The 26,608-nt window shown below is 44.6% G+C and overlaps 2 long non-coding RNA genes across 2 annotated transcripts in view; one reads left to right on the top strand and one right to left on the bottom strand.

The window, feature by feature from the left end:
* Positions 1-4,500, top strand: part of LOC120508393 — a 6,480-nt gene extending 1,980 nt beyond the window's left edge. The window contains exons 2-3 of the long non-coding RNA XR_005628977.1: positions 2,885-3,102; positions 3,534-4,500. This is a non-coding gene — a long non-coding RNA (uncharacterized LOC120508393). The remainder of the gene's footprint in view (positions 1-2,884; positions 3,103-3,533) is intronic.
* A 216-nt stretch (positions 4,501-4,716) lies between these two features.
* Positions 4,717-26,608, bottom strand: part of LOC120508394 — a 72,526-nt gene continuing 50,634 nt past the window's right edge. Inside the window, exons 7-9 of the long non-coding RNA XR_005628978.1 lie at positions 18,653-18,744; positions 16,720-16,874; positions 4,717-5,215 (exon numbers count right to left, since the gene is read on the bottom strand). This is a non-coding gene — a long non-coding RNA (uncharacterized LOC120508394). The remainder of the gene's footprint in view (positions 5,216-16,719; positions 16,875-18,652; positions 18,745-26,608) is intronic.

A 26,608-nucleotide genomic window follows, 5' to 3' on the forward strand; every position in this document is an offset into this window, starting at 1 on the left:
CCCTCCACCCCCCCGCCCAAATAAATAATCCGGATCCGCACCCTCCACCCAGCTCTGGAACCGCTTGAGGCCCAGCGGCATGAGCGGGGAGCAGCCGAAACGTACCGGAGGGCCCGAGGTTAAAAATGCAAAATATCCGGCGCTGCCGAAGGCAGGTCCCCCCCGGCCCCGGCCCCGCCGCCGCCCGGCCGGGGGCAGCGGTAACAGGCACCATTACGGAACCATCATCATCATCATCATTCACTCCGTCCTTTTCTCACCTCAGGAGTCTGAGCCCATTCACCAAAGTCCTTCCTCGTCCAGGAGCTCAAATATTTTCTTTTTTTTTTTTTTCCTCCCCCCCCCCCCCCCCACAATAAATGGAATGGGATTAGGGGAAGCAGACATAGCTGCATGAAGTGGCTGCCTTTTCGAAAGCACATTTAATCTTTCCTGGCTCCCCTAGGCTTCGATGAATTAGAAGGGAAAGGAGAGGAGAGGGGGAAAGAAAAAATCCAGGCAAGGGAGGCTGTTGAGGGACAGCAAGCATCAGGCTCAAATCAACGACCAGATGAAAATGTACTAGACCACACTGCCCCCTCTCTTCCTCTCGCTCTGTCTCCTTCTCTCTCACACACTCTCACTCCTGGAAAGCTTCAGTGTCTGGTTACAGACTCTTTTGGATCCTTCCCCCCGCTCCCCACCCTCGCCCTTTGCCAACTATCCTAGAGATTCCTTGCATGCCTACTTAAATCTTTAACAGAATAAGGACCCGGCTCCCCCCGCCGCCAGCCCCGCACACACTCACACACTCACACACACACACACACCACTGCCGGTCACCCTTCCCAATAATCTCTTAAGCCGCCGGGAGAAACCCGCGGCGCATCCCCGCCGCATCCCGGCCCCGCCGCATCCCCGCCGGGCACCGCCCCGGGACCGCTCCCGCTCCCCTCCGCCTTCCCAGGGGCTGCAGGGGAAGCAAAGGGGAAGCCGAGGGGCTGCAGCCCTTCGCCCCGCATCCCCGCCGGAGCCGGCGGTGGATTTTAAAACAATAAAATCCAGCGCTGGCCCCGGCGGGTGCCCCCCGCTCCCCCCCGCCGCAGCCGCCCGTGGAAATCGCACGCCCCACGTCTGCAGTGAGGCAGGCAGACTGCCTGGCTCATGCCCGTGATGACTTTAGAGCTGACAACCTCCTCTCCTCGACCCCCCCCTTCCCCTCCACACCCACCCCTGCGCTCAATGGCAGCGCTGCTGCCTCTCGCACCAGACTATATTTGCAATATGTGCTAATTTACCAGCTATATGCCCTTGGATTTTAAAATGAACTCATCAGTCAATGTTTCTAGTAGCGATGCTCCCTCTCTCTGCCTCACACACACCCTCCACTGCAGACATGTTACTCATTCCGCAAGCATTTCCTCCCCGAATGTCCGTCAGACGCATATACACTTCATTGATCAAACCAAATCCCCTGATAACAATAAATAATAATACAGACAGTTAACATCAGCGGGGAGCGGGGCGGGGGGGCGCGGGGGGAGAGACAAAGATGACGACTAAATCTGCATTGTGCTTTAGGAGGCTGAGCCCTGCCTTTCCCAGAGATGCTCCGCACAATGCGGGGCGCAGGTAGCCCCAAAACCCAGCTCCGGGGCCTCCCCCAGCCCCCCCGTTTGCCCAGACGCTGGGCATGGTGATGTCTGATACCCGAACCCACACGGGCTTCAAAAGGTGCTTGCAGGAACAGAAGGTTCTGGCTGCGGAGGGGAGGCAGCACCTCCCGCAAAATACAGCAATAAACGCAGGCAGCTTCTTTGTTACGCTGAGCACCGCACAGACGCTCAGGAATTAAAGGTATCGGGGCACCCAAAGGCACAAGGATTGCCAGGAACACCTTCCAGCTCCCCCTGAAATCCTTTTTCTTTGTACAGAAGGCAGGGAGCACCTCTGCAAGAAGCCAGGCTGTTGAACATCCCTCTGTGCCGGCTATTTCAAGGGTTTTAGGGCTGCCCTGGCTTCATTTCCCAGTTTTCTGGGGCTGAAACAGGGGAGGCAGGAGATTGGGATTGCCCCTTGGGATTTTGGCTGGTTAGACAGCTTGTGTGGGTCTGGCAGAGAGAAAGTGGCTGCAGTGTGAGCGTTCGGGAAGTTGGGGAGGGTGGGGCTATCTAGAAATCTTTGACTCACTGGGGTAACTCCCTGAGCACAGGAATCAAATTATTGCTCCAAGCAAACTGCATTTTATGAGCAGCAGCCTCAGAATGAAATTCTGCATGCACACAGAGCTGGGGACAGCTAAAATAAAGGCACGGAAATAAATGTGCAGCCCGTAATTAAATTATTGGGTGCAATGCAGAAGTCTCTGGGTGATGGAAGAGGTGGGATTATGCAGCAAAGTCAGTTTGGGAATCCACAGATACAAATTTTCTTATTTATACTGGCATAATCCTGACTGGCATCAACCTAGATAGGGCAAGAATCAAACCTGTTTGCTGAAGGATCTGATTTTGGGAGAAGTAGTCTGGATTAGTGACTGTATCTGCCAACCACGCTTTCACTCCCTTCAGAGTCCCTCACCACCACTGCAAGATTTTGCCACCACACGGAACATTTCACATCCATTGTCTCCTTATCCTCCTTCCCAATAAAAAATATTTGATTTTTTTTCCCAAAGTTTTGTAGCAAACACATAATTTCTTTATACACTTTAGCCAAGCCTTCGGAGGATACTTATTTCAAGCAGTTAACACCTGACCCCAATTTTTGTGGGTAATTAGTGAGCTAGATAACCACACAAAGTGGGTAATTATTTAGTACCCAAGGGTACTGTACAAGAGGGTAGAGGCTGGCGGTGTTAACAAAAGCACATCCCTAATTATTGTATCCATCCTGATGTTTTAAGAATTGTTACTTCCACCTAATGATCCATGATAAATCAGTAAACTCTTCTGCCTGCCTTAGACGGGATAACCAAGGGCAGGAAGGGAGGGAAAACCAATGCAAGGCACAACTTCAATCTGTGCGAGCTCCAAAAAAATGAGATGAATCCCCTTGGAAAAGGCAGCGAGACTGGAAGTGCCACCTCTGGGACACCTGATAACCACCCCTGAAAGCCACCAGGTTGGTTGGGAAGGCTGGAAAAGCCATGTGGGAGGTTTGTAGGGAGGCCTCAGGTCGGCTTAGGGAATGTGGCTGTGCTGATGGATCCTTGAGTGCCATCCATGTTGCTCCAACCAAGCTCAGCCTGGCTCCTGGAAAATCACTTTAAAGCTGTGCAAATGGGGTGTTCTGTGTTTGGGGAGGGTCAGAAATGCCAGGGGGTTGCACTAGGTGGGGAAAAAAATATCACTTTTGATGGATTTCAATTATCCATCACCGCCAGGATTTATGTTGCGTTTCTCCCGCGGAAAATGGTGCATCCTCGTCAGGATTGTCCTCAAATATGAGAAGGGAGAAACAGGATATTGAATATTGAAATATTTGAGATATTGAAATATTTCAATAGAAACTAAATAGGATTCAGCAGTTAAACCCATACAAATATCCCCAAGGCAGGTGTCAGAGGAGGGTGACAGGAAAAGGAGCCAGAAACTAAAACACAACAAGTTCCACCTCAGCCTGAGGAAGAACTTCCTTCCCATGGAGGGGGCAGAGCCCTGAGCAGCCCAGGGAGGTTTTGGCTCTCCCTGCTGGAGCCACCCCAGCCCCACCTGGATGTGTCCCCTGTCCCTGCTCCGGGTGACCCTGCCGGGCCAGGGGGGTTGGGCTGGGACCCTCCAGAATTCCCTTCCCGCCCCAAATCCCCCGGGACTCTGTGAGGAAAAAAAATAAATTGGTTTTAATCAGCAGGTGATAAAGAAGTGTTTGCTGGGAACAGATCCACGGCCTGGAACACAGAGCCCCCATCCCCTGACCACTGTCTGAGCACTTCACACTCACTTAAGGACATCCTCAACCAGGACATTAAGCTCAGAGGAAAAGCACTTTCCTCTTTTAATTGCTTTTATGAATCACCACCGACATCCAGACACTTCATTTACTGGAGTCCAGCAACCCTGTTTTGCAAACACTGAAATTTCAAAATGTTAAAGGCCTCTGGGCTGGCAAAAATAATAAAACAAACAAAAAAAATTAAAAAATAGAGGTGTCATTCTGTTTGGTTTGATCCCAGCTTTGCATTTAACTCAACCTGCTGCTCTGGGCCAGGCACTACACAAAAAACCCCACAACTGGCAGCATCACCTGGCCCTGTGACCACCAGGAATTCAGAATTTAAGCAGAGAAAGTTTGAGGGGTTTCCACAACTTCTCGTATTTCTCTATTGTTCTGTGGTTTGTTTGGTTTGGGGTTTTTTTTTCTGGAGTGAAATAACCACAACAGAAAGAGGCCTGAAAATTGTTCTCATATTTAAAAAGGGGCCAAGTCTCTGCAGTCCATTTGTAAATAAATATAAATAAAATTGGTATCCCCTCCACTAATCCTCTCAGGGACAGGGCTTGCAGGAAATTCTTGCAGAAATGGAGCAAAAGAAAGTTTGCAGAGAGAAGCTGGAAAACAGAAAGGAAGAATGAATTTAATCATGGAGACAGGATCAAAGGAAGGAGAGACCTTGGTAGGTGCTGTTGTAGCAGAAAGTAGAGTAAATACAAACTATTACAATTTTTCTCCTCAGATCAATTGGAATTAGCAATTCAAAGGGGAAAACACACAGGAGAAGGGATGTTCAGCCAGGGAGGAAGCTTTAGGGACTTCAGCATTAAATATAAAACCTTGAGGGCTTTTTGAGAGCAGTCAATAACTTCACTCCGGGCAAACTGGACAGAGATCATTTAGGAAATATCTTTAAAATAATGCTTACAGCTCAGCTGTAAGGACAGCATACTTGAGAATGGCTTCCAAATTAATTAAACATCTTCAGGGGAGTAAAAAACATTCAGTAACAGAAATTAAGAATTCAAATGATGGGAGGAAAGGTAAAATTCAGAGTGGAAAGCAAAACTGGGTGAAGTTGCCATGATTTGGATATTTCCAGAGTGGTGACCTTGCCAATCAAAAGCTTCTAATTTGAGCCTCACTCTTTTGCAGGCCAATTCCACACCAAATCACCGACACAATCAATATTCTGTAAAAACACAGAACCATCAGGACAACACTTACCACATCCCTGGCGGGCTGTGAGTCCCTGGGAGAAGCTGCAGTGTCCACATGGCTTTTGTCACCCTCATCTGATGCCCTGGTGTTCAACAGAGAGGACAGAGCATGGTTCAGAATCACCCAGTCCCATTTCACCACCTCCAAATCCTTTTCACCCAGCACCTTTCCCCTCCAAACAAACAGATTTTGCCTCCCCCAACATTAAAAAGTGGTGGTTGGATTTTCCCCCCATCCCCCAGTTCTGCCAACAGCTTCTCCTTGAGCCCCAACTCCACCCATCCCTGGAAAATGGGGAAAAATTGAAATAATAAAGGTGAGAAAGCCAGGAAATGATTGGATCTTAAGGTGGTGAAGCAAGGGGAAAGGAAAATGAGGCAGTGGGAAAGGCCCTGGCACTCTGCACTGACTGAAACCCAGGATTAGGGATAAGGGAAGAATTCAACAAAAGGTCAGCCAATGTCACAGAGGGATTTGGAGAGAAAGGCTACAAAGACTGATTCATCCAGAATCAGAGAAGTGGCAACACCTCACCTAGAATTTCTGTTTTGTCTGTCCTGACCCTAAGTTCTCCTAAAACCAAACGGATTTAACCAAACTGAAACTCAAGGTGAAACCCAAAGTTACGCGGATGAAGCCACACAAAGAATTTGTTACATCACTCTGGTGTGATTTGCCAATTCCATCTCACACAAAGCACCCAAACCCCTCAGATTTCACGTGGGTTCAGGGCCACAAAACGTTTAAGACTCAATTAATTCAGAATACAAAAAAGCTTCAAGAAGCTCACTCTTATTTCAGGTAAATCTAACCTGAAATAAATTTGGCATGTAATTTCTTAAGATTTGAAGTTTTACCCTGAAATCTGGCAAATTTTGAAATACATCAGTTACTAAGAGATGGAGCTGTAGATGTTACCCTATAAGGCTGCCACAAAAGAATGTCTGGTCAACATTTAATGCTTTTTTAAACTTTAATTCAAATTCCAACAGAATCATTGCATGAAAAGGTGGAGTCCCTAAATCAAATCTTTCTTTTTTTTCTGAAAAAGCCAGTAAAAATAATACCTGTTGAGGCTGTTCAATTGGAGCTTAAACTGTTGAACCTAAATTCAACTTGCAAAAAGTTTAGGGACAATTTAGGAATCTGAGCTGGCAAGAAAAGTGGAAAAAATTAAATTAACGATCCCTGAGACTGAGAGAAGAGCTAGAATGAATTGTATTTCAGTAGGAAAGGACTGCTTGGGGTCACTGTGGAAAATAAAGATTCTAATTCCCAGACTGGAGGGCTGCAGTCCACAGATCCATCCCCATCTCCTCTGGAAATTCACTATTTTCAATCCTTGATAACGTAACTACGGCACCTAAGAAAGGAGCTGGGAGCCTTTATTTATTAAAGCTGGGAGCTTTAATTAATGTCTGGGAAGAGATCACAGGCACCTGAGGAACCTCAAAGGGCCAAAATTCTTCAACATCCCCCAGACCTCCAGCCAGACTCCTCACCCTCCTCACCAGCACTGCCTTCTTTATAAACAGAAGGTGGAATTACCTCAAAGATAAAACAAAGACATCTTCCCCAGGTTTTCTATTATTACACCTGACACAACTTGAAGAAGGAAAAAAACCAAAAAACCAAAACATAGTTCTCAAAAGGAAAAAACCCACGTTCCAGCCACTGCTTAAGAATGAAACCCAAAGGCAGGACACCAAAATATTTTCTCCAGCTGGCGGTGGGTGCAAGGCACCACTCTCTGCACAGGGACAAGCAGGAGCTGGCACAGAGGAATCCCAAACCAGCAGGGAGGATTCCCAGCCTGTGGCTCCCCATGCTCAGTGACACCCTGAGGGTCTCCATCCCTTCCCCTTTCCTGCCTGCTTTATCCACCCAGGCTGCAAACTCCTGGGGAAAGGGATCTCTCCTCACAGGGGAGGCTCTGGGATGCTGAGGTATTTCAGTGCTGCCATCAAAGAAATCAAACTCTGGGCTCTCCAGGCAGGGAACAGGTTTTCCTTGAGCTCCAACTCCACCCCTCCCTGGATAACAGGGAAAAATTGAAATCATGAAGGTGAATAAGCCATAAAATGATTGGATTTTAAGGTGGGAAAGCAAGGGGAAAGGAAAATGGTCTCTGGACACAGAGAGCTTCATACCCAGCTCGTGCCCAGCCACTGCACTGGTGCTGGGAGCGGATTAAAAACCAGGGAGCCACGTCTGGAGAGGGATGTGACAGACAGAATGAGTGTCAGGGCTTCCTGTGGGCCCAGCAGACACTGCTCAGTGTCTGCGTGCCAGAAATAGCAGCGGGAGGCAGGCGCAGCTCCCGGTGCCCCCCTGCACTTCTGCATGGCTTCACTGCAGGCTCTGCTCCACCCTGCACTCACAGCTCCTCCTGGCCATAATGCAAAGAGACAGCCTAACACTTCCAGGAGATGCGACGTGAAGAAAACAGGCAGAAAAATCTGAATTTCGGCTTATTTACTAGGATAATAAATGACATTGCTTGGGATTTTTAATGTGTTGTAACAACGTTCTCGAGTCGATTGCACAAAAATAGTTTTGGATGATGAATCTTTTCAGTGTAAAGGTGAAAAAGGTGTCAGCACAGAGGCAGCCCATCAGAAACGTTTCTTCCCAGCGTGATCCTCGCAATTCCAACATGAGTGTCTCTGAACAGCTCATTCAGGATCAGTTCCTCTGCCTTACAGCTCCCTTAGGAGGAACAAGGACCTCTATTTTACAGGCAGGGAGCAGAACCAAAGAAAAATAAGTGACTCATCCCAGACCCCACAGGGAGTCCACAGCAGAACTTCTGGGTCTGCACCAAGGGCTTGATAAAGAAAAATAAATGGTTTCACTCTAAAGGTAGAGGCTGTGCAGCCTTTGCCCATCAATAATGAAACAAAACAAGCCCCCCGAGCTGCACACGGACAAGGGACAGGATTAAAATGACAACCTTCATTCACCTGGTGTCTCCAGGAAATCCAAACTCGTGTTTCGCACAGGAAACAGCAATTTCCAGAGAAATCCCTCCCACAGGAAACACCAATTCCCAGACAAACCCCTTCCAAAGCCACCTTCACCTGGGATATTTCAGGAACAACCCCTCACTGTCACTGTCTGACCCCCTTGGGTGGTCCCTGCTCCTCGCTGGAGCTCCACGTGGAGCCAAGTGCAGCAGCAGCTCCCAAGGGATTATTTGATCACCTTCCTGCTTAATTGCCAATTTTAATTACTCGCATGGCAACAACAAAAAGTCAATCTGGCAACGGAAATCCATTCTTTGAACAACTTCTGCCTCTCCCCTCAGACACAAACTATTGCTCTAGAAGCCATTCCTGATTAATAAGGGGCCCTCGTGGGAAAGCCAGTGGATTTCATTTCCTTCAGCTGACAGCCCCAAGTCCCCAAAAAGCAAGGGCAAAAGAACCTTTATTTTATCGTGGCAAGATGACACTGTTTTTCCCCTTGCCATTTTCCTTCAGGAAGATGTATCAGCACGACATTTGCTCCTCCATGTGGTGGGATTTCTTAAATAAAAAACGTATGTTCTATACGTCTGAGCTTGGAAGCAGAGCTGCATTAGCCTGTTAACCATCCATGTTTGCTTCAGACTTGGCCAGCCACCTAGAAAACCTGCCAAGACCTCTCTGGCAGCATTCTCCTCACAGTTCCAGGAAAACATGGAATATTCAAAGAATTTCAGGGGCCTCCCGGCTTCGTGTGTCACCACTCTCCTTGCCCACTTAGAGCTAAATCACAGGCAAATTGCTCTAATGCCCTATTAAAGATTTAAAAATGGTCTTCTCCAGAGGAGGGTATCTGAGGACAAATCTCTGCTAATATATAATGCAAAAGCCCTGCTCAGATGTGATGCAATGTGGCAGGAGGCAGGGAGGGAGCTGCTTTACAGCCCTGCAGCTTCCCAGGGGAGTTCTGTCCTGTTTGGGGCCTTTAAAGCTCCCTCAGCTACCCCGGCAGAGCAGGGAGTGCTTTTGTGCTTGCTGTTCTTCCAGAAATGGCTGCAATCTGACACAGGGCAGGCTTAGATGGGATATTGGGAATAAATTCTTCCCTGTGAGGGTGGGGAGGCCCTGGAATGGATTTCCCAGAGAAGCTGTGGCTGTCCCTGGATGCCTGGGAGTGCCCAAGGCCAGGCTGGAGCATCCTGGGATGGTGGAAGGTGTCCCTGCCATGGCAGGGCTGGAATTAAATGGTTTTTAAGGCCCCTTCCAACCCAAACCATTCTGGGATTCTGAACCCATTGAGATTTCAGGGTAAGAAGGAACCAAAAACTGAATTTCCAGCAGAGCTCGTCACTCCTGGGGCTGAAGGCAATGCTGTTGAAGAGCTGAGCTAGGGACAGGGACAGGGAGGTGACCAGATGACATCGAGTCCATACCCAAAATTCAGAGCAGAATCCATGGGAATGGCACCTGGAGACATTTCCTGTGCAATTGAAACCAGGAACCAGCTCCTTTTAAAGGGGAAAATCCTGAGTGAGCAAAGTCACTCCTAACCAAGAGCAAACACCGGCCCAGAGAAAAAGGCTTTAAATAATTTGGAGAGGTTTTTATTCTTACAGAGAATAAAACCTCCCTGTGTTTTCAGATGTCAAGCAGACTTTTCTTGATTCCCAGCACTAATTTATGGATTAAACATTTAACCCTTGACTTGAGTGTGGATGGACAGTTCCCTGCTGCTGAGAGCTAAGCAATAATAAAAATTAATATAATATTACAAATACTTTGTTTATAATATTATACATTATAAACTCTATTTTCTTGTCTTATAAATTCAGTGTGTTATATATTAATAAAACAAAAATAAATATTATATTTCTGAGCAGTGACTTCTATCCTAAGACCTCCAACCAGCCCTGGTTCAGCAGCCTCACTACACCTCTACCGTGGAATGCCCTGGACACTGATTGTGTTTTTTCCATGAACACCTCCCCTGGTTAACTCCTCATTCAACAATTATTCTCACATGCAAATGAAGGCAAGCACGTGACTGAACTATCTCAGGGCTCTCAGAAAATCAGTTCCTTTCCCACCTCAGAAGGGAAGGGCACTCTCTAAAATCAGCTGTAAATCTGCAGCAGAGAGCAGTGGAGCCTCCCCTTCCAATTTCCTTCCTGTTATCCCTTCCAATTTCCTTGTTGTTCTCCCTTCCAATTTCCTTTGTGTTTTCTCTTCTTCCCTTACAAATTCCTTCCTGTTTTCCCTTCCAAATGCCTTCCAATTTTCCCTTTTTCCCCTCCAATTTCCTTCCTGTTCCCCTTCTTCCCTTCCCATTTCCTTCCTGCTTTCCTTTCTTCCCTTCCGATTTCCTTCCTCTTATCCCTTCTTCCATTCCAGTTTCATGTTATCCCTTCTTCCCTTCCCATTTCCTTCATGTTTTCCCTTCCCATTTCCTTTGTGGTTTCCCTCTTCCCTTCCAAATTACTTTGTGTTTTTCCTCCTTCACTTCCATTTCCTTCATGTTTTCCCTTTTTCCCTTCCAATTTCCTTCCCCTTATCCCTTCTTCCCTTCCAGTTTTGTTTTCCCTTCTTCCCTTTCAACTTCCTTTGTGTGTTTTCCATTCTTCCTTTCCAATTTCCCTCCTATTTTCCCATCTCCTCCTCGTTCTTTTTCCAAACCCCATCCTCCACACCCTTTTTGGAGGAGCTGCAGATCCGGGGGCAGCTGAGGCACCTGCCAGGCTGCAGACACCCTCTGGGCTGCTGTTTGTTGTCACAGGAGATGAGAGGCCACTTCAAACACGAGCAAAACAAACTTCTCACTAAAGCCACACCAGTGCCATTAATCCCAGAATGGGTTTGACCCGCTCTTTGCAGCAACTCCTTAAATCTCCCTTAAGCTGAGGAGCACAAAGGGGCTGCCTGCTCTGCCCAGGGACTGTGGTGACCCCAAATCTCACACCAGCCTTTTGTGGGCTGCTGCACCACAAAAAAGCAGAGCCAGGTGTGACCCTCACTGCTCCTGAAAATTCTGTGAATTCTGGTAGTGCCAGGCTTAGAGGAAACTCATTTCCTGAGGAGGAAAAAGGCCTCAGGCCACGTTTGGGTGCAGAGCTGTGGCTGAGTGAGCTGGGTTTTGTACCCAGCCCTCCAAGATGCTCTGTCTGCCCTTGGGTGTCTCCTGTGCTCTCCTTTGCACTGGGCAGGAATTACTCAGTGCCACGCATTTGAAAATTGCCATGAACACTGCAGCTGTTCAGCCTGTGAGCAGGGCAAACATCCATCCCCCTTCACTTTTATTTCCCAGTAAGAAATTCTGTGCTCAACCCTTTGGAGGAGCCATCCACAACCATTTCCCCCTTCACTTTTACTTCCCAGTAAGAAATTCTGCGCTCAAACCTTTGGAGGAGCCATCCACAACCATTTCCCCCTTCACTTTTACTTCCCAGTAAGAAATTCTGCGCTCAATCCTTTGGAAGAGCCATCCACAACCATTTCCTCCTTCACTTTTATTTCCCAGTAAGAAATTCTGCGCTCAAACCTTTGGAGGAGCCATCCACAACCATTCTCCCCCTTAATTTTTATTTCCCAGTGGGAAATTCTGTGCTCAAACCTTTGGAGGAGCCATCCATGGACTGGGCCATGCTCCAGACTTCCCCAACATTTTCCCCCAGCAGTGACCAGAAGTAGCAGCTTTGGACAGCCCAAATCTGCCCTTCCCACTGGATTTTCCCTCCTCCTGAGTTGCTGCTCTTCATCCCAAACCTTACAGAGTCTGAGCTCAGTTCCAAAGTTATTACAATGAACACCCAAAATTCTGTGTGTGGTTATTAAAAACACAAGTATCTCATCTGTTCTAGACTTGCAAACTTCCCCTTTACTTCTAAAAGCAGTTAGGTTCCTTTTTTTTTAATTAAATACTGGTGGAAAAAGAATGGCTTTATAAAACAGTTTGAATTTGTGTCACTGTTTGATTTTACACTCAATCCTTTGGAAGAGCCATCCACATCCATTTCTCCCTTCATTTTTATTTCCCAGTAAGAAATTCTGTGCTCAAACCTTTGGAGGAGCCATCCATGGACTGGGCCATGCTCCAGACTTCCCCAACATTTTCCCCCAGCAGTGACCAGAAGTAGCAGCTTTGGACAGCCCAAATCTGCCCTTCCCACTGGATTTTCCCTCCTCCTGAGTTGCTGCTCTTCATCCCAAACCTTACAGAGTCTGAGCTCAGTTCCAAAGTTATTACAATGAACACCCAAAATTCTGTGTGTGGTTATTAAAAACACAAGTATCTCATCTGTTCTAGACTTGCAAACTTCCCCTTTACTTCTAAAAGCAGTTAGGTTCCTTTTTTTTTAATTAAATACTGGTGGAAAAAGAATGGCTTTATAAAACAGTTTGAATTTGTGTCACTGTTTGATTTTACTCCTATTTACTTCTAAAAGCAATTAGGTTCCTTTTTTTTTTTTTTTTAATTAAATACTGGTGGAAAAAGAATGGCTTTATAAAACAGTTTGAATTTGTGTCACTGTTTGATTTTACTCCTTGCACTCACTTTCTCAAACTGAGAGATTCCCAGTCTCCCTCCTGATCCTTTCTTTTTCTCATAATACCCATTTGTTTTTTTCCTTTCTGATGGGCATGGTTCAGTGCCTCCATTTCAGATTTATCTCTGCTTTTTGCTGGCACCTTTTTAGCTGCTTTTTTTCCTCTCAGATTTGGTGGAACAGCTCCTGGGCCATCTTAGTGCCTTTGGACCCAAAAATTTCCCTTTGGTGTCAAGCAGGGGTTTATCCACTCCCATTTTATAAGAGGGATGAGGCCTAAAATGTTCATAAAAACTAAAATTCATGGCTTGAGTTACAAATCTACTGGATATAAGAAAAACAAGCAGCAAGGTCTGGTTCAAGAATCGAGAATTCAATGATTCTTAAAAAGGGTCTGGAGTGGAGGTGATGGGAGGGAGGAGCCACTGCTGATAAGACAGAAGGAAGAATTTCAATTTCTTTCCATGTCTGCCCCAGAAACCTGATTCTTGAACTTATTTCCCCATGAAACAGGGCCATGACATTGCACAAAGAGGCTAATTTCACCCCATAGCATGCACAGATTCTGTGCTCAGGGAGAATACATTTTACATTTTGAATGTATAAATCTAAATATATGCAAGTGGGACTGCCTGGAGCACCAGCAGAGTCAGGGCAAGCAGGAGTTTTGTCTTATTTAAAAAGCAAATTAAAATGAAGGGGGGATGCATTCCCAAATATTTTGGATTTTCTCTGCTATGAGGAATTTCCAGACGTGGGATTTTTTCTCTGTTCCAGTTTGCTGAAACCCTGCTAGTCCAATACCTCAATTTTGAGTTTGTCCCTGCCTGAAGCCTGAGTGGACACAGAACTCACCCCAAAAACTCCCACCAGAAATGCTGAACTTGGTGTCACACCTAAATCCTTGAGCTATGAAGAGGAAAAAGTGAGAATGAGAAGGAAAAAGTTGGTTCAAAGAGAGAGATGTGCACTCCCATCTCTGCCTCAGACTGCTCAGTTCCAAATTCTGAGCTGCTCCACACCAGCTCATCCCTTCACTGGGAATTGCAAGCAGTGTCCCCACCTCCCTGAAAGGACATCTGTGTCCCTTACAGATTAAAAATTTATAGAAATTATTTTATTCATTTAAATATTTAAATGAAATTATTTATTATTTTAATTTCTTTATTTAAATGTTTTAATTTTATTTATAATTTGATATAAAATTCTATACTTTTAAACACACATACAAAGAGAGAGAACTTCCCTCTCCTGGCATTCCCAAAGATGTCAAGAGCAGCATTTCTGAGCTGTAATTTATTTATTTTTATTTATTGTTTTAATTTTATTAATTTATTTAAATATTTTAATTTATTTATAATTTTATATAAAATTCTGTACACTCCAACACAGGTACTTCTCTCTACTGGCATTCCCAAAGACGTGAGGAGCAGCATTTCTGAAGTATAATTTATTTCTGAACTATAATTTATTTATTATTTTAATCTTTTTATATTTTAAATAAAAATTATTTTATTTATTATTAAATAAATTAAATTATTAAGTTATTTATTTATTTCTATTTTAAAATAAAATTCTATAAACTCCAACACACGAACACAGAGAGAGAACTTCCCTCTCCTGGCATTCCCAAAGATGTGAGAAGCAACATTACTGAGCTATAATTTATTTCTTAACTATAATTTACTATTTTAATTTCATTTATTTCTTTAAATATTTTAATTTTTTTGTAATTTTATATAAAATTGTATACTTTTAAATGCACGTACACAGAGAGAGAACTTCCCTCTCCTGGCATTCCCAAAGGCGTGAGGAGCAGCTCTGAGTCTGGGGAATGAAATTATCTTATTTTTAACTGCCTGATCATCTTTCAGACAGAGAATCCAGATGAAATCATGCAGAACCCCACCATCATCATCATCATTTATCTCCCAAGGCTGCTGTGCTTGGAATTCCAGTTATGGCAGGAATTCTGCAGATATGACAGAGATTTCAAATGGCACCGACAGAACACTCAGGGCCTTATTCATGGCACAATGAGTCATTCTGGCACTGCACTCCAGCTCATCCCAGGCCTCACAGAACTTCTGGGCACAAATTTCACTCTGCTTAATGCATCTGATTGAGGAGGGTGGCAGCAGAGTTTCAGCTGGGTGTAGAAGTGGATGGAACTCACTGGTTAAAAAAATTTAAAAAATGAAGGAAAAAAATCCCTCAAATGACGAAAGTTTCATTTTCCACAAGCAGCAGAGCATGTGAGAACAGAGAAGCAAAAGATGAGCACTACTGTGAGGATTTTCCTGCTGCCCAACAAGCCAGAAGAATAAAATATTTCAGAATGCAACACTTGAGAAGCAATTCTGGGCAGATAATTTCAGTGGTGCTCTACAAGAGCCTTAAAAGCTTCCCTTAATATGCACTTTACAGCTGTGGCAAACTAATGATGGTGCAAGACCACAAAATATTTCCCAAATCATTTCCCTAATGACCTAAAGCTTTCAGATGGGCTGGTTGGATTTGCTGTGTGTGATTTAAATGAGGGTTGAGTTGAAAATTAAAGATTAAGCCAGAGCAAGAGCTGTCACCTGTCTCTCAGGAATGAACCTGTGTTACAAACAGTGCAGAATGCCCACACAGCAAATGCAGGGTGGGTTTGGGGTCAATACTGACTCAATCTAGCCAGAGCACGTCCAAATATTGGGTTTTGCCATGCTCCAGCAGCTGGAATACAAAGTTTTTAGGGACGCACTGGATCCCAGCCTGTGGCAGTTTGAACTGTTGCCATCCAGTCCAGGTAAACTGGGATATAATACAAAATACTCTGTATTTTTTTAACTGGGAGATCTCAGCACAAATGGATGTTTTACCTTCTCTGTGTCCTTTCAACCTTGTTCCTGCATGGCTGGATGCATGGCTGGGATTTTGGGGGGTGTGGTTGGGATTTTGGGGTGTGTGATTGGGATTTTGGAGTGCATGGATGGGATTTTGGGATGCATGGATGGGATTTTGGGATGCATGGATGGGATTTCTGCAATTCCTGCAAAGCTGGAGCAGAGCACCCTTGGAAGTCAGTGCTCTTCTGTCAGGTTTAGAGCAGGTTTGGGATCAGAAAAGAGTCTCAGAAGCTGTTGGGAAGAAGGAATTCATTAATTCCTTCTCCTCATTTACAGGGACACAATTGTACACGAGACACAAGAGCTGTCCTTGCATTGGAAACCATTCCATAATTCCTTGGATGTTTGCACTTTCCTTGATTACACATGCAAGCATCAGTGCCTATTTTGGTCTTTATCCCTAATAAATCCCAGTAAATTTGGAATCCACCTCAGATTTCCTTGGGCATTTCCCCCAAGCCCTCTCACGGCAAGGGAAGTTCAGTGCCCTCCACACCCGTGGTCCATGAGGGAGAGCAGGGATGGAAGTGGAGTGTGCCACCTCCTCTCCAGGAATTCCCTCCCAGGCTATTTCTGCTCCTCCACGTTCAGGGACCCAAAACAAGGACAAATTTCCATTTCCCTATCGCAGGACAAACACTTTTCTGGGAGGTGAATTGTTTCTTTTGCATTTCACATTCCAGCGGGAACATTCCCTGAAAAACACTCCCTATCTCCCTGGCTATCCAGGGGCTGAACTGAATAAAAACTGGGACTGGAACCCAAGGAAAACAGGACACTTTTGTGCCTCCACCGCTCAAACGGAGCTAAACAAAACCAGCAACTAAAGGCAGCTCTCAGGGCGAGCCACCTTCCTTTTCTGCTTCCTCCTCTCCTCATTTGCAGCTCCTGAGTTGTTCCTTTCCTCGCTGCTAAAGGTCCATGACTGTAACAGTGCCACGTTCTCCTGGAAATCTTCTTAAATGGCACATGATGGAAGCCATATGATGGGAGCTTAATTACACAGAGGGCATATGGAAGGCATATGACACGGGGACATATGGAAGGCATATGATGGAAGGGCATCCGAGGACATATGATGGGAGTCTAATTAATTGACAATACATTCCTCTCATCAGGGGGAGAGCTGGAATGCTGTTTTGTTCAGAGGGAAAATATGCACATTGAATTATGCTCACCACTGACCATTCTCCTTTTTAATTATGATTCCTCGGGTTTTGGAGCAGGATGGGTCTTTTCATTTACAGCTCACAGCGTTAACATCAAGTTGTGTTTGACAGGGTTATTATAAATAGCCATCGTTTTTGAACCTCCTGAAGTTTGCAGAGTGCGGAGCAAATCTGAAATGTTACCACCAAAAAAAAAAATGAGGAGCCTGTTCTTATTTGGAATTCTTCACAAAGCTGCTCCTAAAGAAGTCCCAAATGGGTTAAAAAACCAAAAAAAAGCAGAGCGTGTCTTTATTTGGGATTATTCACAAAGTTACTCCTAAAGAAATCCCAAACAGGTTAAAGAATCACAAAAAAAAACCCCAAAAACAAAAAAAGAAGAGCCTGTTCCTACTTGGGATTATTCATAAAGCTGCTCCTAAAGAAGTCCCAAACAGGTTAAAGAATCACCAAAAAAAAAAAAAAACCAAAAAAGAAGAGCCTGTTCTTATTTGGGATTCTTCACAAAGCTGCTCCTAAAGAAGTCCTAAACAGCTTAAAAAACACACACAAAAAAAGTGAAGAGCCTGTTCTTATTTGGGATCATTCCCAAAGCTGCCCCTACAGAAGTCCCAAACAGGTTAAAAAACCCAACCCTCGGGATAAAAAAACCCCTCTGTGTTGGATGGGAATCAATGCAGCTGAAAATTTGCACTTCCATCTGCAGAAAGATTTATGGGGGGGAAATAAGGTAGTGCCTGGAACGTGCCAGGAAGATTCCTCATTTTTTAACTACCTGCATGTGTCTGGGGCATGTGCCTTCCTGAAACACAGAGCAGCCTTGTGTTAGCCCGGATCCTTTCCTTGTCCTGAGGAGCTGCAGAGCTATAAACCACGGCAGCGATACCTGTAACCTCTTTGAAAGCAAAATGGGATCAAATCCCATTAATCCACTCTTGGAATAACTCATAAGTGAGCCTTGAGTAACCCTCACAGCTTCTCTTTGCATTCAGCAAACAGGGATTTGCAGATATTCCAGTTTTTAAGGGCCAATTTACCAGAAAAAAACCAATTTTCTGGGTTATTTAGATACCTTGAAATATCATTACTGTGTTCACACTTTCAGATTAACCTAATGAAATTAACCCAGTGCCTGCTCTTTATTTTTCTTCACCAACTGAACAAGTTTAGGAAGAGACAGAGCCTCTTAATTCTGGGAACTCAGAAAACCTTGCCAGAATTACTCATCTAGAGAGTGAAAAGATTTAAGTTCAGGTCCTGGGCCCTGACCAAGGGTTGTGGCCACCACCTTCACCCAGGCCCCCAGAGGACCTGAACCCTGAGTGCTGCCAACATCAAAATGTTCACTTTTCTCTTCCAACTTTAGGAGAGTTTCAAGGGTTTTTCAGGTCTCCAATATTCAGGCAAATAAAACCACGGATTTCAGGAGCAGCTGGGTAAATTGGGTGTTCCAAATTCCCTGTAAAACACACCAGAAATTTGGGAGTTCAGGTCCCACAGCTTCTCCACAACATTTGGGGTGTTCCCCATCTCCTTCACCCAAACTGCTGGGAGGGAGAAGCAAACCTCTGCTTTGAAACAACCAACTTTAATGCACAAAAACCCCTAAAAATCCCCTTTTCAGCTGAGTGTATTCCCAAGGAACAGCTCTCCTGAGGGCTCTGCAGATTTAGGTACTTTCACCAAAACCCTGCAAGGCTTTATCTGGAATAAATATCTGGATAAAGCCTCCAAGGCTTTATCTGGAATAAATATCTGGATAAAGCCTCCAAGGCTTTATCTGGAATAAATATCTGGATAAAACCTCCAAGGCTTTATCTAGAATAAATATCTAGATAAAACCTCCAAGGCTTTTTCTGGAATCACCAGCCTCGTTTAACCCCAGCATAGAATTAACTGAGCCAATCAAAGACTAATGGAAAGGGGGAAAAAATACAGGATATTTTTACCTTTGGAGACTTCTGCTTGCTGACCACGAAGGCAAGAGCACTGAGATTCCCATGGTGCTTTTTGGGAATGTTAACACCACGCTGCTCGAGGGCTAATGAAGGAAGACAAACATCACTGGATTTGCTACAAACTCAATAAAACAGCACCAACAAGTAGAAAAAATCGCTTATAAAATCAACATTTTGGTAATCCTAGAGAGGCAGAAGGATTTAAAAAGGTTTTCCAGCTTGTCTTACCTGCTCTTTCCTGTTCCAGGTGTCCAGAGCAAAGAGTGCTGAGGATTTTTGGTCGCTCCTCACGCCGGTGTGTGCAAGACCCAAGGAAAGCTAGGAGGTTGTACAGTTATCTCCCTTGGTGTAATTCTAAACTATACAACCTACTACCTCAACCTGGATGCATGCAGTCAAAAATTCATAACCTCAGGGGCTTCTACTTACACGAAAAAAAAATAAAAAAAGGCCTCCAAATCCTCAGTGGTTTAATTTAGAGGGAATAAACTGCTGGGGGAAAGACACCAACCCCAAATTCAGCTCCCCACAGTGGAAATGTGATAAGACATGACAAGCCAGGGTTATTCCTGCTGGATTTGGATAAGATCACGGAGGTTTTCACACGAGATGGAATTTTTTCCCTGGCCAAAATAACGGTGTTCCCTTTCCACAGCAGATTCAGAACATACAGAGACATATTTATTACTTTAAAAGCATTTAAAGAAGGCTTAGGGTGAAATTTGTCCTGCCAAAATTTGTCTTCTCCTTTCTGAACACACCACGCTGACCTCGACCTTGGCTCCTGGATGTTTGAAGGATGTGCAGGAATGGGGTGGGCAGAGAACTGCAGAAGGGGTGCAAATCCTGAGGTGATTTGTACCCAAAGGTCCAAATGACCCATTCTGGAAAACCCCACGGAGCCTCCCTCAGCAGCCAGCCACCTTCCCTTCACAATTAACACATTTTTAATTTGTAAAATGAATTCCCAGCCAAACCAGCAGGATGTTATCCTTGTGACTCACCCAGCACCCACCAAGGTAGCGCTTAAAACAGCAGGCTGCCTGTTTTTTATTATTATTATTATTATTATTATTATTATTATTATCATTATCATTATCATTATCATTATCATTATCATTATCATTATCATTATTGTTGATATTATTGGTATTAATTATTATTATCATCCCCAAATGAGCTGGTGGGGCTGGAGCTGCCCCTCAGGTGAATCCAGCCCCTGGCACAGGAAGGGGATTCCAAGGGAATCAAACCTCAGGGATGAAGACTGAGCTCTGCTGAATTCCCAGGATAAAGCAGAGTTTCTGGTGATGGAAAAGGCCCTGCCCTGCCTTTGCACCCCAAGCCTGGCAGGAAATAAAGGAGGAAGGTGCTCAGAACTCAGCCTGCAACAGCAGGAGAACACGATGGAAAAAACGCAAAATAATCTTTCTGTGATGTCTGAGTGCCCACGATGTTGATGGTATCCCAATTTCTCAGGATTCCATATTTAGTAAAGTTTACTTTGACCAAAGAGTGGAAATGCAGCATATTTGAGTCAGCAGCAGAGAGCACAGGCACTGTTAACTGTTTGATCAGTTGGAGCAGTGACCAGAGCACAGCTCTGGATAAGGAAACCACGGATTGCTGGCCCTGAACTCCAACCAGGAGATTTGTCCTTGTCCAGAAAACATCCTGGACCCAGCTCCTCGATGCAACACCATCATTTATTTCTGTGCACTGAACAGCTTTTGTCCAACATGAAATCCAATTATTTAACTCAAGTTGTTCTGTGGGAAGGAGTGAACCTGTGTGCTGATGGAAAATCCCAAATCCTCCCCAATCTCTGGGTCACAGAGGAGACAAATTCCCCCTCAGACTTCCAAAAACAACCTGTTTCACATTTTATAACCTAAACCATTTCAGCTAAACCACCCATTTTCTACAACTTATTCCTGCAAGAATTCTTCTGCATCTCAATCTTGTAATAGCCAACATTTCACAACTGAAAATTTATCAATTACTGCCAATATCTGATCAGTTTAATGAGAAGGTGCTGTTAACACTAACACAGGCACCCCTTGCACACCAGGTATTTAAAAGCAGAGCTGAGCAAAAAACCCAAAAACTCTCCAATAATTTGCTCTAAAATGGAAGGTAGAGAGGGGTAGAGAGTTTTATTTCATTTCTATACTCAGCCAAGGTATTTTCATGGATAAATTACAATAATAAATTCCTTATTTTAGATTCAGGCCAAAATAACCTAATTTTTCTCATATTTGGCAGTGCTAATGACTCCCTACATCTCCTTGCTGCTCTTCCATCTACACAGACACTTCAGGAACTTTCCAAACACCAGAAAAATTTCTGTCCCAGGCTTTGACACCTAACTCACCCTCTGGGATCAACTTTTGGACACCTCCCCATCCCACTGCACAAATTATCCTGGAAAATTCCCCCCATTTATGGCTCCATCATAAAAAACTACAGGTGTTGTGGTCCCTCAAAGCTTGGACAGCTCAAAGTGCATTTGCATCCCAGAGAAACTGCAATTTCCAGCAGGAAAGAAGGGCCAGGCATTCCAGTCGTGCTGTCACTTAGAAAATCTGCTGGTGATAAAGGCAGGAAGCACGGAGTTGGGAATTGAGATCAGGTATCAGGACAGGAGCAGTCGCATTGCCGTTTTTGTGCCGTTATTTGTGCCATTTTTGTGCCGTTATTTGTGTCATATTTGTGCCGTTATTTGTGCCATTTTTGTGCCGTTATTTGTGTCATATTTGTGCCGTTATTTGTGCTACTATTTGTCATTATTTCTGCCGGAGAGTTGGGAATTGAGATCAGGTGTCAGGACAGGAGCAGTCGCATTGCCATTTTTGTGCCGTTATTTGTGTCATATTTGTGCCGTTATTTGTGCTACTATTTGTCATTATTTCTGCCGTATTTGTGCCATATTTGTGGCATTATTTGTGCCGTATTTTGCCATATTTGTGCAATTACCTGTGCCATATTTGTGCCACATTTGCAACATTATTTGTTCCATTATTTGTGCCAATTTGGTGCCATTTTTGTGCCATATTTCAGTCATTAATTGTGCCATTTTTTGTTTCATTATTTGTGCCATTTTTGTGCCATATTTGTGCCATATTTCAGCCATTACTTGTGCCATTTTGTTTCATTATTAGTGCTATTATTTGCGCCATATTTGTGCCGTTATTTGTGCCATATTTGTGCCATTATTTGTGCCATTATTTGTGCCATTTTTGTGCCATTATTAGTACCCTTATTTGTGCTATATTTGTGCCATATTTGTGCCATTTTGTGCCATTATTTGTACATTATTTGTGCCATTATTTGTGCCATATTTGTGCATTATTTGTGCCATTATTTGTGCCATATTTGTGCCATTTTTGTACCATTATTAGTGCCCTTATTTGTGCTATATTTGTGCTGTATTTGTGCCATTTTGTGCCATTATTTGTGTCCCTTCGTGTCCCCTCCCCATGTCTGGTCTGGGGAGGGGCAGAGCAGAGGCAGGCACAGCCCTTGTGACACTTCCCCTGAGCTCCCTGTTTGTTTTCTGGTGCTTTTTCTCAATTATGTCTTTACCCAATTAGCACAATCATACCTAATTACGCAATTAGGGCGAATCTCTAATCTAATGACAATGTTGCGATACGTTATCGATGTCAGGAGGCTCCTGTTGAACATGTGCTCCTAAATCACCTCATGGGGCCCCAGTGCCTTTTGTCTGGGACCCCTTTTAGGCCTCCTGCTGTTTCAGAATCCCAGAAATGATTTCACCCTTCTGGGGACAAAAGGGAATCTCTGGCCCAGCCCAGCCCTGCCTCATTCTAAAGCTCCAGTGTAATTAAAAAATTGTGTTTTCTCTCCCTGTAACTCTGTGATTTCTGCAGGAAATGTGACTCCAGCTGCTGTCCTACCACAGAAATGCTGCCATTCACATCCAGGGAATATTTCTTTCCAAAAAGAGACAGAATTCCAGTGGAGCAGCTCTTCTCAGGCTCTCCAGCTCTGGAGCTCCCACCTGCCCACGCCACCGACCTCAGCAGACACCAGGACTGAGCTTTAGTCTGGCTGGGAAGATTTCACTCTTCAATGGCTTTATTGCCTGCTCCCTTCACTGGCTTCAGGTGAGAGAAAAATCCACAAAGCTGCTTCCCCTCCCCACATTTCTCATTGAATTTCCCCAAGAACGAGGTGAGAATCCCAACCCAGAGCTGGTTTTTGGGAACTTGGTTGGAATATCCCATTCCTTTCAAACAGTGGAAAGCAGCAATTCAGTGACACAGAAAAGCAGGGGTGCAGAGGGCAGAATATTCCCAAACAATGCCATAAAGCAGTGCCTCATGCATGCATCCCCTGCCCTAAATCACACTTTATATGGATTTGCAGACTGACTTTGAACGCGATTCCAGCAATGGACACTCAACTATGGATGGGCAGGGAAGCTGAATTTGGTCTCATTATAATCAGGAAAATCATCAGCTGAGGTTTGGCTCCGAACCTTTCAGGCTGTGAGCGATGCAGGAGGAGGAGCTCACCTCCCTCTCAGACCCCAGGCAGGGCTTGCCAAGGAGGGGGTGGCAGAACAGAAAATGCCCCCAAAGCAAATCCATTTCCTGAAGTCATTGAGCAAAAAATAAATGCAAAACCCCACAAATGCCACAATACAAAAAACTCCAAATGTCCCAGTTGGAGGGCTGAGATCCACTTTGCCAAATTTCAGCCTGGAGTGATCTTTTGGGTTTTTTTTTGTTTTTCATAAACCTCAGACAGGAGGGGGTTTCACACTGGAAATGCTGACATGATTTCTGCTGCTCTCCTCACTCCTTCAGCTTTATTTGGTGAAACTTTCTTAGAAGTTGGTTGCAATGAGGAACCTCAAGAGGTTCAAAGGTTTAGCCCAGCTCTCCTAAAAGTCTGGCAAACACACTAAAATGGGCTGGAAGTCCAAGAGGCTGCAAAGGAGGGAAAGAAGCCTCATCTGGGCTCAGCTGAAATCCAGAGCAAGTAAATATTTTGAAAGCTCTCCAAAATGTTTCAACTCATGACAAAAACCGTGCCTCAGCTTTTAGCCGGGGTTGCAGCAATCTGAAGGTTTGCTCAATATTACATTTCAGTCTCTGGGTTTTCTAGGGGAAAGGTGGCTGGGCTCTCACTCCTGCACCAAATGTGGCTTTTGGGAGGAGCTGGAGCATCAGCTCTGGGTGAGACAACAGAACCTGAACACCCCGTGCTGATCTAAGGGGGGAAAGTGGCACAAGTAACAAGTCCTGATGACTCTAAATGATCCTAAACATTTTTAAAATTCATTTTTTGGTTTATCCCAGGCCTGCTTTGTGACTGAAACCCTGCACAGCTTGATCTGGACCTGGAGCCACGGCTGGTTTCACCTGCATGCTGAAAAACCAAGGAGCTGACAGGACGCTGAGGCAACACCTGGTGCCACCTCCAGGGTGGATTGCTGGGGCTGGATCTCACCATGAACCTGCAAAAACCCAACCACAGGCTCCCCAGCCCAGCTGGAGACTTCCAGCTCAGGGAATGCCACTCCTGCAACGCCCCTGGAGCATTCCTGGCTCAAGGGTGCCCTGGATATCCTCTCCTTATTTTCTCCCTTATTTCCTCCCTTACTGATTAGAAGCAAATAAACAAAAAGAAAGGGAGGAGGTGGGGGGAAAAAAAAATCAGATTACTGAAATAACCAGAATACTGAAATGTATCTGCCTTTTAAGAGTTTAACCAGATTTGATGATCTGAATAAGAGTATTTGGATACGGTTCAAATTCCAGGGTACACAATTCCATTCTGCTTATCACGAATCCCATTTGCCACTGCATATGGTTATTCTAATTACCCGAGTGCTATTGTGTGCTCCTCTGCTCACTGCGCTCCTCACCAGGCTGGGAAAGGAGGGAACACACAAATCCATTCCCTCTGCATCCCTCAGCGGGCACCACGAGGCTGCAGCAGACCTTACAGGTGTTCTCAGGCCAGAAATGGCCAGTGAGAAATGGCATGTGATATTTGGAGGGAGGAAAAGATTTACCAAAGATAAAAAAAAAAAAGATATTTGGGAAAGCTTTGCTTCCTCAGAGAAGAATTTCTGCTGCTTTAATTCTGGCCAAAGGAAACAAGCCCAGCAAAACCTCCCCAGATGCAAATGCAGCCACACAGGAGGGGTTTTTTTGGTTTTGTTTTTAACCTCTAAAGCAGCCACTCTGCCCACTTCCAGAGAAAGAAGCTGCATTAATGAAGGCACTGATTTTTGCAGAGGATATTGGGACATTTTGGGGTAATTCCCATGCCCAGGTGCTCTGTTTGATTCCAGCAGTGCCTCTTTGAGTGCCCCTGCAGCCTCCAGGTGGGTGAAGGGCTCTGAATGTAATGAATAGAAAAAATTATAATGAATTGTATATAATATATAATGTATTTAATATTTAATATTTAATATCTAGTATATTAAATATTGCATACTATATATCTTGTATATTATATATAATATATGATATATCATATATATTATATTATATTATATGGAATATATAATGCACAATGAGTTATATTCATAATAATAAATATTAAATAAATAATATAATTAATAATATTTTTAAAAGGGGCAAATAATAATAATTTTTAAAAAACCCTTGTAAGCACAGGTAGGAGCTGCACAGGCTCCAATTATTCTCCTCCATCCTAAAAGGAAGACACATTTCAAGGTTCTCCACATCACTTTGTCAGACTCCAGTTTCACCAGAGAACTCAGCGAAGTGCAGTGGAACACAAGCAGCAGCAAAGAAACACAAATTAAGGCTGGGAACACAATGCAGCGCTTTTCAAAAGGCTGGAAAGCAGAGGGGCAGAATATGGGAGGCTGCAGCTCAAAAAGAGCAGGGAGAGGCAAACTGAAATGCACTTTAAACCTCGGAGAGAAGAGGTTTTATTGGGTTTGTTGGATAAGCTGAGCTCAGGGAAGCTGAGCTGCTGGTCCTTCCATCCTCCCTGCAAGAGCTTCTCTGAGTTTGTCCCACAAAGCTGAGGCCACAGCAAACCCCAAACTGACCCCAAAAAACCAGGAGCAACCAACAAGCATGTGAAATGCACATTAAAGTGAAATGCACTTTGAACCTCAGTGAGAACAGGTTTTATTGGGTTTGTTGGATAAGCTGAGCTCAGGGAAGCTGAGCTGCTGGTCCTTCCATCCTCCCTGCAAAATCTTCCTCGAGCCTGTCCCACCAAGCTGAGGCCACAGCAAACCCCAAACTGACCCCAAAAAGCCAGGAGCAATCAGCAGACATGCTGAGCCTCAGAAATAACTCCCTGCTCCTCCTCCCAGCAGCTCACCCCACTTCTGCTGCCACTTCTCTCAAGTTTCCTTTCTAAGCACCCAGCTGTGTTTAGGCCAAGCCTCTCCCCAAAAGGAGGTAAAAAAAAAAATCAGATATTGATTAGCAGGTCCCAACTTATTCAGAGGGAAAATGCACCAAAATATTTTACAGAGAAGAAAAAGAAATCTGTTTCTTCTTTCCTCTTTTATTATTCAAGTATTGATTTCCTAATTTAAAAAAAGGTCAAAGCACATGGTGGTACCTCATTTTGGGACATATCTGACCCAATTCCCCAGAACATCCTTGACAAATTCCAGGCTTTTCTCAGCCCATTCTACCCCAAACGGAGGAGAAACCACCCTCCAGAAATATGGATTTTATTGGGTTTTACCAGCTCATTTCTCCTTGGAACTCAGACTAAACTCCAGGTTTCCCTTCACGTGGGAATCCAAGCTGATGAACATTCACAGCATTTAAAAAACCAACCCCAAAGCAGCCCAGATTATTCACAGATCTTCTGGGAAAACCAGTTTTTACTGTCCCAATCTCCTGCTGCTTCCATGGTGAGCCCCTGCTCATCCCACCCTCCAAATCCCAAAGGAGAGCCTGACTCCAGGTG

This window comes from Passer montanus, unplaced genomic scaffold (assembly GCF_014805655.1).
Source record: "Passer montanus isolate IOZ18808 unplaced genomic scaffold, ASM1480565v1 scaffold47, whole genome shotgun sequence".
Taxonomy (NCBI): Eukaryota; Metazoa; Chordata; class Aves; order Passeriformes; family Passeridae; genus Passer; species Passer montanus.